Genomic DNA, 12,980 nt, shown 5'->3' with positions numbered 1-12,980 from the left:
CTCTGTGCCAAGAATGCTTTCCAGCCGTTCTCCATTTCCAGGATGCATGCAAATCGAACCTTCGCCCACAGTGAGGCTACATAAGTTCTAAGTGCTCTTGAGTAGGAGAAACTCAAAACAGCCGCAGGAGACAATAAACGGCTTTGGTAAATATAGGAAATTATTAACTAAAAGCATCAGAGGGGCTCTCCCAATACTGACATACCTGTGGCTACTTAGTTGCGGTGCTAAGCCTCGCTGAGAGCTCAGACCGGCCACCAAAGTTAGCCCAGCGGGAGATGCAGTTGCTAGGTACCGCACGCCCGACTCTCTGCGGGGTTCTTAGGTAGGGGCGGGCCGACCTGCTAGCTCCACCCCTCTCGGGCCGCCTTACTAAACTGACCTCTCAGCAGGAGCTTAAAAGGAACCCAAGGTTGCCACCTGCTGTTGGCCTGGCGCTTCCCAGGCGGAGCCGGAAGCTGCTGGTAACATAGCTGGGCAGTAGCCTCTGCCGTCCGCGGTGCCTAGCCCGATGCAGCCTGGTGGGGTTGGGGCAGTGCCACCAAAACGGGAGGCAGCAATAGGAAGTAGGGAATTCATCAATCCGGCTAAGTTTAGAGCCCTGCTCCTCCATCCTAGATGTGTGGCCTTGAGGGAGCTGTTCGACCTGTTTGAGCTTTGGTTTCCTCTAATGGAAGGTAAGTCCACCTGCCCTGTGAAGGTTTGGAGAGAATTAACTGGGCCTGTGAAGTACCCAGCACATGTGGTACCTGGCCTTTAAAAACGTTAGGTGTTAGCGCCTCACGGGGTTATGAGGATTGCTCCGAGAAGATCTGAGCCCTCCAAAAACAAACCCACCCCCCCCACCCCCACCCCCCGTATAGGCCCAGTAGGTGAAGCCAAGCCTCCCTTAACAAGGTACCAGTTCACTCGGGAAGCTTAGCTGGGTAACCGTCCGCTTTCAGCTCAGGTCAGGATCCCAGGGTCCTTCCATGGAGCCTGGATCAGGTTCCCTGCTCAGCGGAGAGCCTGCTTCGCCCTCTCTCTGCCTGCTGCTCCCCCGCCTCAACTCTTTCTCTTTGTGTCAAATAAATAAAATATTAAAAAAGAAAAGAATAGCACACATACAGAAAAGTGCACAAAACAGAAATGTAAACCTGATGATCTGTCACAGAGCAAAGACCCATGTGAACATCATTCAGGTCAAGGTATCATCAAGCACAGCATAATCACCACTATTTTTTTTTTTATTTGTTGCGTTTTCCTTTATTTTTTATTTTATTTTTTTTCTTTATTTTTTTTTTATTTTTAAAAAAAATTTTTTTTTTTTTAAAGATTTTACTTATTATTTATTTGACAGAGAGAGAAATCACAAGTAGGCGGAGAGTCAGGCAGAGAGAGAGAGAAACAGGCTCCCGCTGAGCAAAGAGCCCGATGCGGGGCTCGATCCCAGGACACTGAGATCATGACCTGAGCCGAAGGCAGCGGCTTAATCCACTGAGCCACCCAGGCGCCCCTAAAAAAATTTTTTAAATTAACATATAATGTATTATTAGCCCCAGGGGTATAGGTCTGTGACTCACCAGGTTTACACACTTCACAGCACTCACCATAGCACATACCTTCTCCAATGTCCAGAACCCCCCACGCCCCCCCCAACCCTCAGTTTGTTTTGTGAGATTAAGAGTCTCTTATGGTTTGTCTCCCTCCCAATCCCATCTTGTTTCATTTATTCTTTTCCTACCCCCCAAACCCCCCATGTTACTTCTCGATTTCCTCATATCAGGGATATCATATAATTGTCTTTCTCTGATTGACTTATTTCGCTAAGCATAATACCCTCTAGTTCCATCCACGTCGTCGCAAATGGCAAGATTTCATTTCTTAAAAAAAAAAAAAAGATTTCATTTCTTTTGATGGCTGCATAGTATTCCATTGTATATCTATACCATGTCTTTTTTTTTTTTTAATACTTATTTATTTGACAGAGAGATCACAAGTAGGCAGAGAGGCAGGCAGAGAGAGAGGGGGAAGCAGGCTCCCTGCTGAGCAGAGAGCCTAATATGGGGCTCCATCCCAGGACCCTGGGATCATGACCTGAGCTGAAGGCAGAGGCTTAACCCACTGAGCCACCCAGGCGCCCCTATACCACATCTTCTTTATCCATTCATCTGTTGATGGACATCTAGGCTCTTTCCATAGTTTGGCTATTGTGGACATTGCTGCTATAAACTTTTGGGTGCATGAATCACCACTAATTTTGTGGTAATCACTTTTTTGCTTATGTAGTTTTACCACGGAAGCGTGTATCCCTAAACACTACAGTTTCATTTTGCCTGTTGCTTGAACTGTATACAGATGGAATTCTACAGTCCTATGTTGTGTTGGCCTTCTTTTGCTCGGCATTGGATTTGGAAAACCCATTGCATGTAGCTGTAGTTCATTTTCATTGCTGTATTCTGTCTTCCAATGGATATTTATCTACTCTGCTGTTGGGAGATATTTGAAGCCCTCCCACCCCATACCTTCTTTCTGAATTATTATAGATAATAATAACAACAAAGTTATTATATTTAAATAAATGAGATAAGCCATTAAGTATGTAAATATTTGAATGGATGAGTGACTACTAAAACCATTCTCCAAACTGCTCTTCCTGTCCTCCACTCTTGCTTCTCTCGTAGTCCGTAATGCCCCCTCCAGTCACAGAGATCTCTTTAAATCTGGTCATATGGAAAATCTGTTCACGTCACCCTGGGCTTAACACCCTTGAATATCTCCCCACTGACGGCAGGATGAATTCCCAAACCCTTAACTTGGTTTACAAGGTCGTAATTATAAGGGGAGCTACCATGGCAGAGCGTTGAGTATGGACTGTGTCGAACACTTGACATACATTCATGTTGTTCATGATCCAGACCTTCAAAGGACCTCTCCTTCCTCAGACCCCAGCCTTCACGAACTGTGTGCAATTTCCCCAAAGGTGCCAGGTTCTCTCTGAGCGTGGGTCTTTGCATATGTCATTTGCTCTCACTCTTTCTCCCCCATTGGACTCATTCAGCCTTCAAGTCTTACTTTAAAATGTTATTTATTCTTGGGCGCCTGGGTGGCTCAGTGGGTTAGGCCACTGCCTTCGGCTCAGGTTGTGGTCTCAGGGTTCTGGGATGGAGTCCCACATCGGGCTCTCTGCTCAGTGGGGAGCCTGCATCCCCCCACCCCCGGCCTGGCTCTCTGCCTGCTTGTGATCTCTGTCTGTCAAGTAAATAAAATCTTTAAAAAAAAAAAATGTTATTTATTTTTTATATGAGAGAAGGGAGGTAGGGCAGAAGGTAAAGGAGCATCTCAAGCAGGCTCCCTGCTAAGCATGGAGCCCCATGAGGGGCTTGGTCTCACAACCCTGAGATCATACCTGAGCCAAAACCAAGAGTCAGATGCCTAACCGACTGAACCACCCTGGTGCCCTCTTCAATTCTTTTTTTTTTTTTTTTTAAGATTTTATTCATTTATTTGAAAGACAGAGATCGCAAGGCAGAGAGGCAGGCGGAGAGAGAGGGGAGTGGGTAAGCAGGCTCCCTGCTGAGCAGAGAGCCAGATGCGGGGCTCGATCCCAGGACCCTGAGATCATGACCTGAGCCGAAGGTAGCGGCTTCACCCACTGAGCCTCCCAGGCGCCCTTTCAAGTCTTATTTTAGATGTCACCTCCTCCAGAATGCCTTCACTGAACCAGGCTAGGTCAGGCCCCCTCTTCTGTATTCCTACAGCAGCCTGTGCTCAGTGGACTGCTTAAGGGTGGGGCTGGGGCTTGTTCGCATCTGTAGCACCCATACCCAGTGCTGTGCCTAACCCTCTGTAAATATTTGTTGACCATGGACAGACCACACTGGGTTGAAGCCTGGGTGATTTTTTCCAGGTATCCCTGTTTCTATTCCAGGCTCTGGTTTCTGTGGTGGGGACACCAAGGCAGTGCCCTTTGAGATGCCAAGAAAAGCAGAAGTTGCCTGCCGTGGCAGAGTCCTTGCCAACAGCCTGGAGTCCACTACTCCCAAGATAGGGATGAGCAGGTCAAGCAAATATCCTGGAGCTTTCAAGCACTCCATCAACTTTCCTGAAGAAGCCTAGTGAGTTGGGAGAGGTGGTTGAGATAAGCAGGGCTCCTCCAGCTTTAGCCAGTCCTGGCTGGGAGCCTGCTAGCAGAGCCAGCTGGCAGAGCCTGTGAGGACCTCAGCCTAGGCTCCATATTAGAGCAGAAACATAAACATCCAGGCTCAGGCTGCCACATACCTTCACCCCCTTGTTCTCTGCCATTACAGTAGGAAGCTGCTGAGAGGGAACCACACATCCCAACCCCTGGTGGTCCGGGCAGGGAGACTCCTGCGTGATCCTGATTCAGGCTACCCCCACCCAGGTCCAGCTTGAGCTGCTCATATTCTCTGCTCTGCCGTTTAACTAACACTGAAGCTGTTTCCAAGGTCAGTGGGCCTGGCCCTAGGAAAGCTGCAGAAGGAAGTCTTCCATCCCAAACTGTGGTTTCCACTGGGAGTGGCTCTCTGGCCATTCTGGGGCCAGATGAGAGAAGCCATTTAGGCCAAGAATAGACGAGGGGAGTGGGGCGTTTCCTCTAGCCTTCCTGGTCCTTTAAGTGTCTGATGTGGTGTCCGGCTCCCCTCCATTTCTTCCTCCAGCTGGGCCCGGTATGAAGTGGGGCCCACCCCAGAACCTTGAGAACCAAAGATAAATAAGACAGACTCTGTCCTTAGGCTGCTTGCAGAGGAGGCGGGGAGACAGACACAGAACAGGAAGAAAGCCTCTGCTGCAGGGAGATAAGGGTTCCGCTGGGCTGACCAGGGGGCTGGGCCCTGCAAAAGAGAAGGCTTCAGAAGAGAGGGCAATGAGCTGACTCTTGCTGGAAGGATAGGACTTTCCAGGTGGGCGAGGATGCAGCCGGTCCCAAGGCCTGGAGGGGTGGAAAGGGGTGGCGTGTTGGGGGAACTCGGCAGCCAGAGCACACTGCGAGGCCACGGGGAAGGTGCAGGTTGAGTCAGGGTCCTGAGCCCCAAATTCAGTCCCTGTTCTGGGTGAGCACCTGCCATGTCCAGGTGGTGTCTGGATTGTCTCAGGTTGGGGGCAGGGGCACCTTCACCCTCCTCACCCATTCCTTCTGATGCCGGTTCGTACTACTTTGGGCAGAGCAGCCACGAACCAGGATGTTTACCCTCCTAGGAGCTGAGTCTGCAGAATGAAATCCCAGACTTCTCCAAAAAAGAAGCCAGGGTGACAGCTGGCAGCTTCATGAGCATCTGAAATCATAGGAAACTTTGACCAGAGAGGGGGAGGAGGGAGGACACCAGCTGGGTTCCTAGGATGCTTGGCTTCTAACCCAGAGATCTCAACCCTGGTGGGAAAAACGTTAATTAAAAAAAAAAAAAAAAAAAAAAACACTTTAATAATTTATGTATGTCATGAGAGTCACCTGTTTCAAATGTACCAGTCAATGATTTTGAGTAAATGTACAGCCCTGTGCGGCCATCCCAACTCAGAACATTTCCATCACCCCAGAAAAGAGCTCTCGTGACTCGTTTGCCGTCACCCTGTCTTCCCACGCCCCAGACCCGGGTAACCACTACTCGGCTTTCTATCTGTATAGAGTTGCTTTTCCTGGACCTTTCGCATAACGGAACCATACAGAATGCAGTGTTTGCCTCTGTTCCTTTACTTTACGTTCTGTATTTGAGACTAGCCTTGTCTCTGCACCGATCGGTATAGTTCATTGTTTTTTCCTGCTGAATGGTCCCCTGCCGCACCTATACAGCTCGTTCTGTTTAATCTGTTTACGGGGTGCTGGACCTTTGGGTTGTTCTCCACTTTTTGGCTGTTAGGAATGGTGCTGCCATGAACATCCATGTGCAAGTGTTGGTGTGAGCGTTTGTTTTCCTGTTTGGGGAGTAGACACCCAGAAGCTGGATAGCTGTGTATGTAGTTAAGTGTGTGCTTAACTTTATGAGAAACTGCCAAAGCCCTTCACTATGTTACGTCCCTAGCAGCAGCATGTGAAGGTTCTCATTTCTCCACGTCCTTGCCGATGCTTGTTACTATCAGTCTTTTTTTATTATATCCTGTTGAGGAACTTTTTTAAAAAACACCCACTGATGCCTGGGCTTCAGCCCAAACCAATTAAATCAGAGTTCTGCGGGGGTGCCTGGCAGGTTCAGACCATGGAGTGTGTGACTCTGGATCTCAGGGTCCTGACTTGGGCCCCATGTTGGGCATGGAGCCTATTAAAAAAAAAAAAAAAAAATCAGAGGGGCACCTGGCTGGCTCAGTCAGTTAAGTGTCCAACACTTGATCTCAGCTCAGGTCTTGATCTCAGGGTCATGAGTTCAAGCCCGGCATTGGGGGGACTTGAACCAATGGAGCCTACTTAAAAAAAAAAAAAAAGAAGGAAAGGAAAAATCAGAGCTTTAGGGTTTGGGGCCATAGGCATTCAAAACAAAACCAGGCATAACCCTCCCTATTTAAAAAGCTGCTAATGTGGGGGTGCCTGGGTGGCTCAGTGACTTAAAGCATCTGCCTTCAGCTCAGGTCATGATCCCAGGGTCCTAGGATGGAGCCCCACATGGGGCTCTCTGCTCAGCGGGGAGCCTGCTTCCTCCTCTCTCTCTCTGCCTGCCTCTCTGCCTACTTGTGATCTCTCTCTGTCAAATAAATAAATAAAAATCTTTAAAAAATAAATTAATTAAATAAAAGCTGCTAATGTGTGGGAGGGTTGAGAACCAGTGATCTAACTTCAGGCAAGAAGTTCTGGCCTGTGGGGCACTGAGAGAGACCTCAGGCTGGCCGGCAGCCTCTCCCGCACCAGGAAACATAGGAGGTTGAGGGTAGGAGGCAAGCTGCCTCCCATGAAGGCACATGAAGTCCCAGGGCAGCCCAGCCCATTGCAAGGTAAGGAAAGGGGGCCTGGGAGTGGCTTTGGTCAGGGAGTCCTGATTGCACAGCCAGCTGAGAAACTGGGGGAGCAATGCTCACCCCCCCACCCTGCCCCCAGCTATGACTTTAGGGATTGTTCAGGCCTCTGAAGAGATTAGCAGAGTATGGCATTCCTGGCTGCAGGCCAGCTCCAGAAAACCCCAGAAAGATGTAAGGAGAGGGGTGCTAGCAGGAAGCACAGGGAGCTTAGAGGCTCAGGGGGCAGTCAGGGCCGTACTGCTCAGTCCATGATAAGATCTCCTCCCACTGAAGGAGACTCTGTGTACCAGACCCTGTGTGGGGCCCGAGGAAACACCCATGGGGCTTCTGGAAGAAACAGAGAATAAAGAATGAAGCAGAACAAAAGGAAGTGATAGGGAAGGGTCCTCCCAGGGCCGGTGACACTGGAGGAGAGATTCGAGTGAATGAAGGAAGCTAACCATGCAAAGTCTGTCTGCAAAGGTGCAGCGGATGAAGGGAGGGACCAAGGGCAAGCTTGAGGCTGAGTGAGCCGGTGTCCAGGCGTTGGTGGAAGATGGTTGGGGAGGAAGGTAGGAAGGAGCTGGCAGCCTGGAGTCCTTCCGGGCTCGTAGCCAGAGTCCAGGTCTTATTTTGTGTGTGACGGGGAGTGAACGAGGGCTTTGCTTTGCTTTTGTTCCTTTTAAAATGTTTTATTTATTTATTTGACAGAGAGATCACAAGTAGGCAGAGAGGCAGGCAGAGAGATGGGGGGGTGGGGGGGGAAGCAGGCTCCCCGCTGAGCAGAGAGCCCGATGTGGGGCTCAATCCAGGACCCCGAGACCATAACCTGAGCCAAAGGCAGAGGCCCAACCCACTGAGCCACCCAGGCGCCCCTGAATGAGGGTTTCGAACAGGGTAGGAAAATAACTACCATTTCTACTTTTTCAACATCACTGTGGTTGGTGCAGGAAGGCTAGATCCTTAGGGGCGACAGTGATGCAGGGAGATAATACTGCTTGTCAGGGTAAAAGAAGAAAATGGGCCGGACTAGTGTTGGTGCAAATGGAAAGGTGTGCGTAGGGGTGGGGAGGGGGAGCACCTTCTGGAGTTTGGGACACCAGGATCTGCGGACATGAGGTTTCGGGAAGTAAGAGACTCAAGAATAACTCCCCGGCTTCTGGGTGGGCTTCGAGCATCTGGGCGAGGAGGGGCCTGTGATCTGAGAGGAGAAGTCTGGGAAAGCTGCAGAATTTGGTACCACAGTGGGGACATTGCTGAAATACAGCCCTCGCTGGTGGCAGTAGGGAGGGAGGCCGGAGGGCTGTGATGTCCTCCTGACTCTCGGCTCTGTGTATGTTGGGCCCTCAGAGACTGTGGCAGCAGAGGATTCCGGAAGAAGTCAGGATGCTGGAATGTGTTGGGTACTTCTTGTACCCTTTGGAAAGGCCTGCGAAGACAGAAGCACAGGCTGAGCATGGTGACCCATCGTCATCTTCAGAAGGAAAAGTCACTACCGCTCGCAGCCCCCTCCCTTCAGTTACTTGGAAATTTCTATTTCTGGCTTATGAACGCCAGACATCTAGGCAGCACTGGACAGATCTTCCACACCTTCCTCAAAGCAGTGAGCGGCTGGGAAGCCCATGCTGAGTGCTAACAAAAGCGGGGACAGGAAGTTTAGAGAGCCATCAAGAAAGAGGCCCACATGAGGCAGAGTCAGCGAGAGGCTACAAGAAGCACGGAAGCAGGCAGGGAGGGTGAACATGAAGAAGAGAGAAGTCAGAGGATGAGTGAGCTGCTCAAGGCCAAGTAGCTGGAGAGGTACAAGGGACAGGGGTGCACAGCGCCCTGGAGCCGGGGAGCAACGCTCCATGAGAAGCGCTGGAGTCCTTGACTTGGAAACCTGGAAGATCCTTTGGGGGCCAGGTGGCCGGCTCCATCCGCAGAAAAAGGAGCTGGTCTTCAAGGAGCAAAATGGGAAAGAAAAGGAGAAACCCAAAGGCCACGTGTCCAACTTTGAGAAGCCACAGAAAGGCAGTAAGCAGCTCTGCGCTGGGTGCACTCAGACAGCCCCAGTCCTGTGTTTCTTATATTTCCATTTGGTAAGTGTCTGTGCACACCCCCCCACCCCCACCCCCACCCCACCCCCCGCCAATGTGTCATTCAGCCTGTTTGGGGAGATGTAATCAGAGTCTCCTGGGCTGACATTGCCCCTGCCCCCCACAGAGCTCTTCCCTCATTCCAACTCCGCCCCCTGTCACACACGCAGGGGGACCAACCCAGGCCCCTCCATGTCCACGAGCTGCAGAGAGAGGAAGGGGGTTCACGTCCTGAGGGGTAGCTTGGATGTGCCTCGGGGGGCGGGAGAATGGTCAGGAGGGGAGACGGTCTGACGCAGCTTCTCCAAGCCGCGCAGGGATCCAAAGAAAACACAGCTGGAGGTGGGGAGAGGGAAGGGGAAGCCAGGCTAGGCATGTTGACATCTTGGGCAGGAATCCAGTTGGTGTCCTGTGGTTACTTACTTGGACCATTTAGTTCCCCCGCGCTGTACCTCAGTCTGCCAGTCTACAAAATAGGAGCAATGAGAGCTATTTCAAGGAATTGCTGTAGGGATTAAACGGGGTCATTTAAGAAGAGACACAAGTGAGTGGAGTGGTTAAGAGCAGGGCCTCTGGAGCCAGACTGACTCGAGCTAGTTCCTTAACCTCTCCGGGTCTCTATTTCCTCATCTGTAAAATGGGTTAATGATAACCTGTCTTATAGGACGTTATGAGTTTTCAGTGAGTTAATATCTGGAAAGCACTTTTTGTTAATACTAGCACTTTTGTTTAGTTACTACTGAAGACCAGAGACATTTACTGAGCCCTTTAGTATACCAAGTATTGGCCCAGCGTTTTATATACTTTTATTTGGTAAGTTTGTTTGTATGTTTGTTTGTTTGTTTGTTTTGAGAGAGCACACACACACGCACGCACGCACGCACGCACGCATGAACCAGGGTGGGGCAGAGGGATAAGTAAACCTCCAGGACCAGTGGGGAGGCTGTTGTGGAACTCTATCCCAGGACCCTGAGATCGTGGCCTGAGCCAAAGTCAGATGTTTAACTGACTGAGCAACCCAGGAGCCCCATATACTTTAAAAAAAAAAAAAAAAATTTGCTGGGGCGCCTGGGTGGCTCAGTGGGTTAAAGCCTCTGCCTTCGGCTCAGGTCATGATCTCAGGGTCCTGGGATCGAGCCCCACATCAGGCTCTCTGCTCCATGGGGAGCCTCCCTCCCCCTCTCTCTCTGCCTGCCTCTTTGCCTACTTGTGATCTCTGTCAAATAAATAATAAATAAAATCTTTTAAAAAAAGATTTACTTATTTATTTTAGAGAGAGTGAGTTGGGGGGGAATGGGCAGAGGGAGAGGAAAACAATCCTAAAGTAGACTCCCCACTGAGCGCAGAGCCAGATGTGGGGCTGGATCATGACCTGAGCCAAAATCAAAAGGCCGCGGCTTAACAGACAGAGCCACCCAGGCCCCCAGCATGTTACATACTTTATTTAAAATCTCACAACCAGGGTGCCTGGGTGGCTCAGTGGGTTAAGCCGCTGCCTTCGGCTCAGGTCATGATCTCATGTGGGATTGAGTCCCACATCGGGCTCTCTGCTCAGCAGGGAGCCTGCTTCCCTCCCTCTCTCTCTGCCTGCCTCTCTGCCTACTTGTGATCTCTCTCTGTCAAATAAATAAGTGAAATCTTAAAAAAAAAAAAAATCTCACAACCACCCAGAGAGGTAGGCAGGTACTAGATCATCCCCATCTGACAGATGTGGAAACTGAGGCTCTTAAAGAAACTTACTTTTTTTTTTTTTTCAAAGTTTTTATTTATTTACTTGACAGAGAGATCACAAGCCAGCGGGGAGTGGGGGGGGAGCGGGGATGCAGGCTCCCCGCTAAGCAGAGAGCCCCATATGGGGCTCAATCCCAGGACCCTGAGATCATGACCTGAACTGAAGGCAGAGGCTTAACCCACTGAGCCACCCAGGCACCCCAAGATTTACTTTTTTTTTTTTTAAAGATTTTATTTATTTATTTGACAGACAGAGATCATAAGCAGGCAGACAGGCAGAGAGAGGGAGAGGAGGAAGCAGGCTCCCTGCAGAGCAGAGAGCTCGATGCGGGACTCGATCCCAGGACCCTGAGATCATGACCTGAGCCGAAGGCAGCGGCTTAACCCACTGAGCCACCCAGGCGCCCCCAAGATTTACTTTTTAATTTACTCTAGAACAGGGGTTGGCAACCTACAGCCCATGGGCACGCATCCAGCAAGCAGTCTGTTCATAAGTCTTGTTTATAGCTGCCGTGGAGGAGTTTGAACAGCTGACCAGAGACCACAGAGCCAGAACAGCCTAAAATATGTACTATCTTATCTGACTTTTAACAGGAACAGCTTTCTGACCTCTGCTCTAGAAAATGACAGGAGCAGGATTTGAACCAGGTCTGCGTGATTCCGAAGCTAATTAAATAATGCTTTGCTTTCCTTGTGGTTTAACAATATCGCTGTGCTGGGTGCACAGCAGGGGCTAGAAAAGGATTTCTGTCCTTTGAGGGCTGGGAAGTCCCTCCTTCCCTCTTCAAAGCTGGGAGTGAAAGTGGAAGGGATTTGGGGCTTCTGATCTCTTCATCCCTCAGGTCAAGTGTTGAGGACTCAGGGAGGTTGCCAAAGACCCCCCTGGGCTGCCCAACTGCCAGTGTCACTGAAGTATGAGGGCGGGGGGGGGGCACACGCTTCAGGAGGAAGGGGAAACCCAAGGGACGGAGAGTCGGGCTGTCAGGGCAAGTCCCTGGATTCAGGGCCAGTGAGTCCATCTTGTCCCCAAGCCCAGAGCTGTGTTTAGGGTCTCAGGCTGAGACAAACATGGGGCAGGAGTCCCTTAAGAATCTGGGGTGCTGGGGCGCCTGGGTGGCTCAGTGGGTTGAAGCCTCTGTCTTCGGCTCAGGTCATGGTCTCAGGGTCTTGGGATTGAGCCCCGCATCGGGCTCTCTGCTTGGAGGGGAGCCTGCTTCCTCCTCTCTCTCTGCCTGCCTCTCTGCCTACTTGTGATTTCTCTCTGTCAAATAAATAAAATATTAAAAAAAATCTGGGGTGCTGTAGATGTCATCTGTCCCCCAGACACACCTGAGGGCTCCAAACCAGTTTAGTCACTCAGCAAATGAGCAGGACCTGCTCCGTGCAGGCATGGTTCTAGGCATGGTTCTGGGAATAAGTGGGGAACCAGGTCCTAGCTCTCATGGACACAGACCATGTCTCCATTCACCAATACTTTGGTAGACCGATATTAACTGGTCACAAGATGTATAAAGCAAATAAGCCAGGCTGATAGGACTGAGAGTAATGGTGAGGTAGACAGGAAGTCCTCTCTGAGGAAATGCTGCTGAAGCTGAGACCAGCATGACAAGGAGCGAGCTGTGGGAAGATCAGGTGGAAAGGCATTCCAAGCAGAGGGAACAGCAAGTGCAAAGGCAGTGTGGCCAGAGCAGAATAAAGAGGGATGACAGAGGGTGGGTGATGAGACAGGGGCACGCGTGTAGCGTGCCTTGAAGTCAGGGCGCAGAGGCCACAGTTTATTCTGAATGTCATGGAAAGCCCTAGATGCTAACAAAGGACGCTGATGATTGTAGCTGACATTTTCCGAGCCCTGACTAAATGCCAGGTGCTCATCAAGTCTTTAAATCCATTAACTCTTAAAAAAACAAAAAACAAAAACTGCATTAACTCTTAGGGATCTACAAGCAGTCCGGATGTGGAAACAGACCCAGAGAGGTTAAACTGCTGGCCCAAGATCACACAGCTCCGTTTAAAGCTCACTGGGGTTGCTGCGGAGAGAGTGACATGCAGGAAACAAGAATCTCCTGCAGAACATCCCAGTGATACAAAGATGGAGCTTGCATTTCAGTTAAGAAATTGAGAAGAGGGGTGCCTGCGTGGCTCAGTCGGTTAAGCATCTGCCTTTGGCTCAGGTCATGATCCCAGGGTCCTGGAATGGAACCCCATAAGCCCCACATTGGGCTCCCTACTCAACAGGGAGCCTGCTTCTCC

At 50.3% G+C, this 12,980-nt stretch overlaps 1 long non-coding RNA gene across 2 annotated transcripts; it reads left to right on the top strand.

Moving 5' to 3' along the window:
* Nucleotides 1-167: 167 nt before the first annotated feature.
* On the top strand, nt 168-6,613 carry LOC132021987 (uncharacterized). 2 transcript variants are annotated; one of them, XR_009405481.1, is made up of 4 exons: nt 168-677; nt 3,911-4,097; nt 4,290-4,448; nt 5,200-6,613. It is a non-coding gene; the product is annotated as an uncharacterized LOC132021987 (long non-coding RNA). The 2 variants fall into 2 exon arrangements; XR_009405480.1 differs by having other exon boundaries at nt 4,290-6,613.
* Nucleotides 6,614-12,980: the final 6,367 nt, after the last annotated feature.

Source organism: Mustela nigripes, chromosome 7, assembly GCF_022355385.1.
Source record: "Mustela nigripes isolate SB6536 chromosome 7, MUSNIG.SB6536, whole genome shotgun sequence".
NCBI classification, from domain to species: Eukaryota; Metazoa; Chordata; class Mammalia; order Carnivora; family Mustelidae; genus Mustela; species Mustela nigripes.
This window is presented reverse-complemented; position numbering and strand designations above follow the sequence as displayed.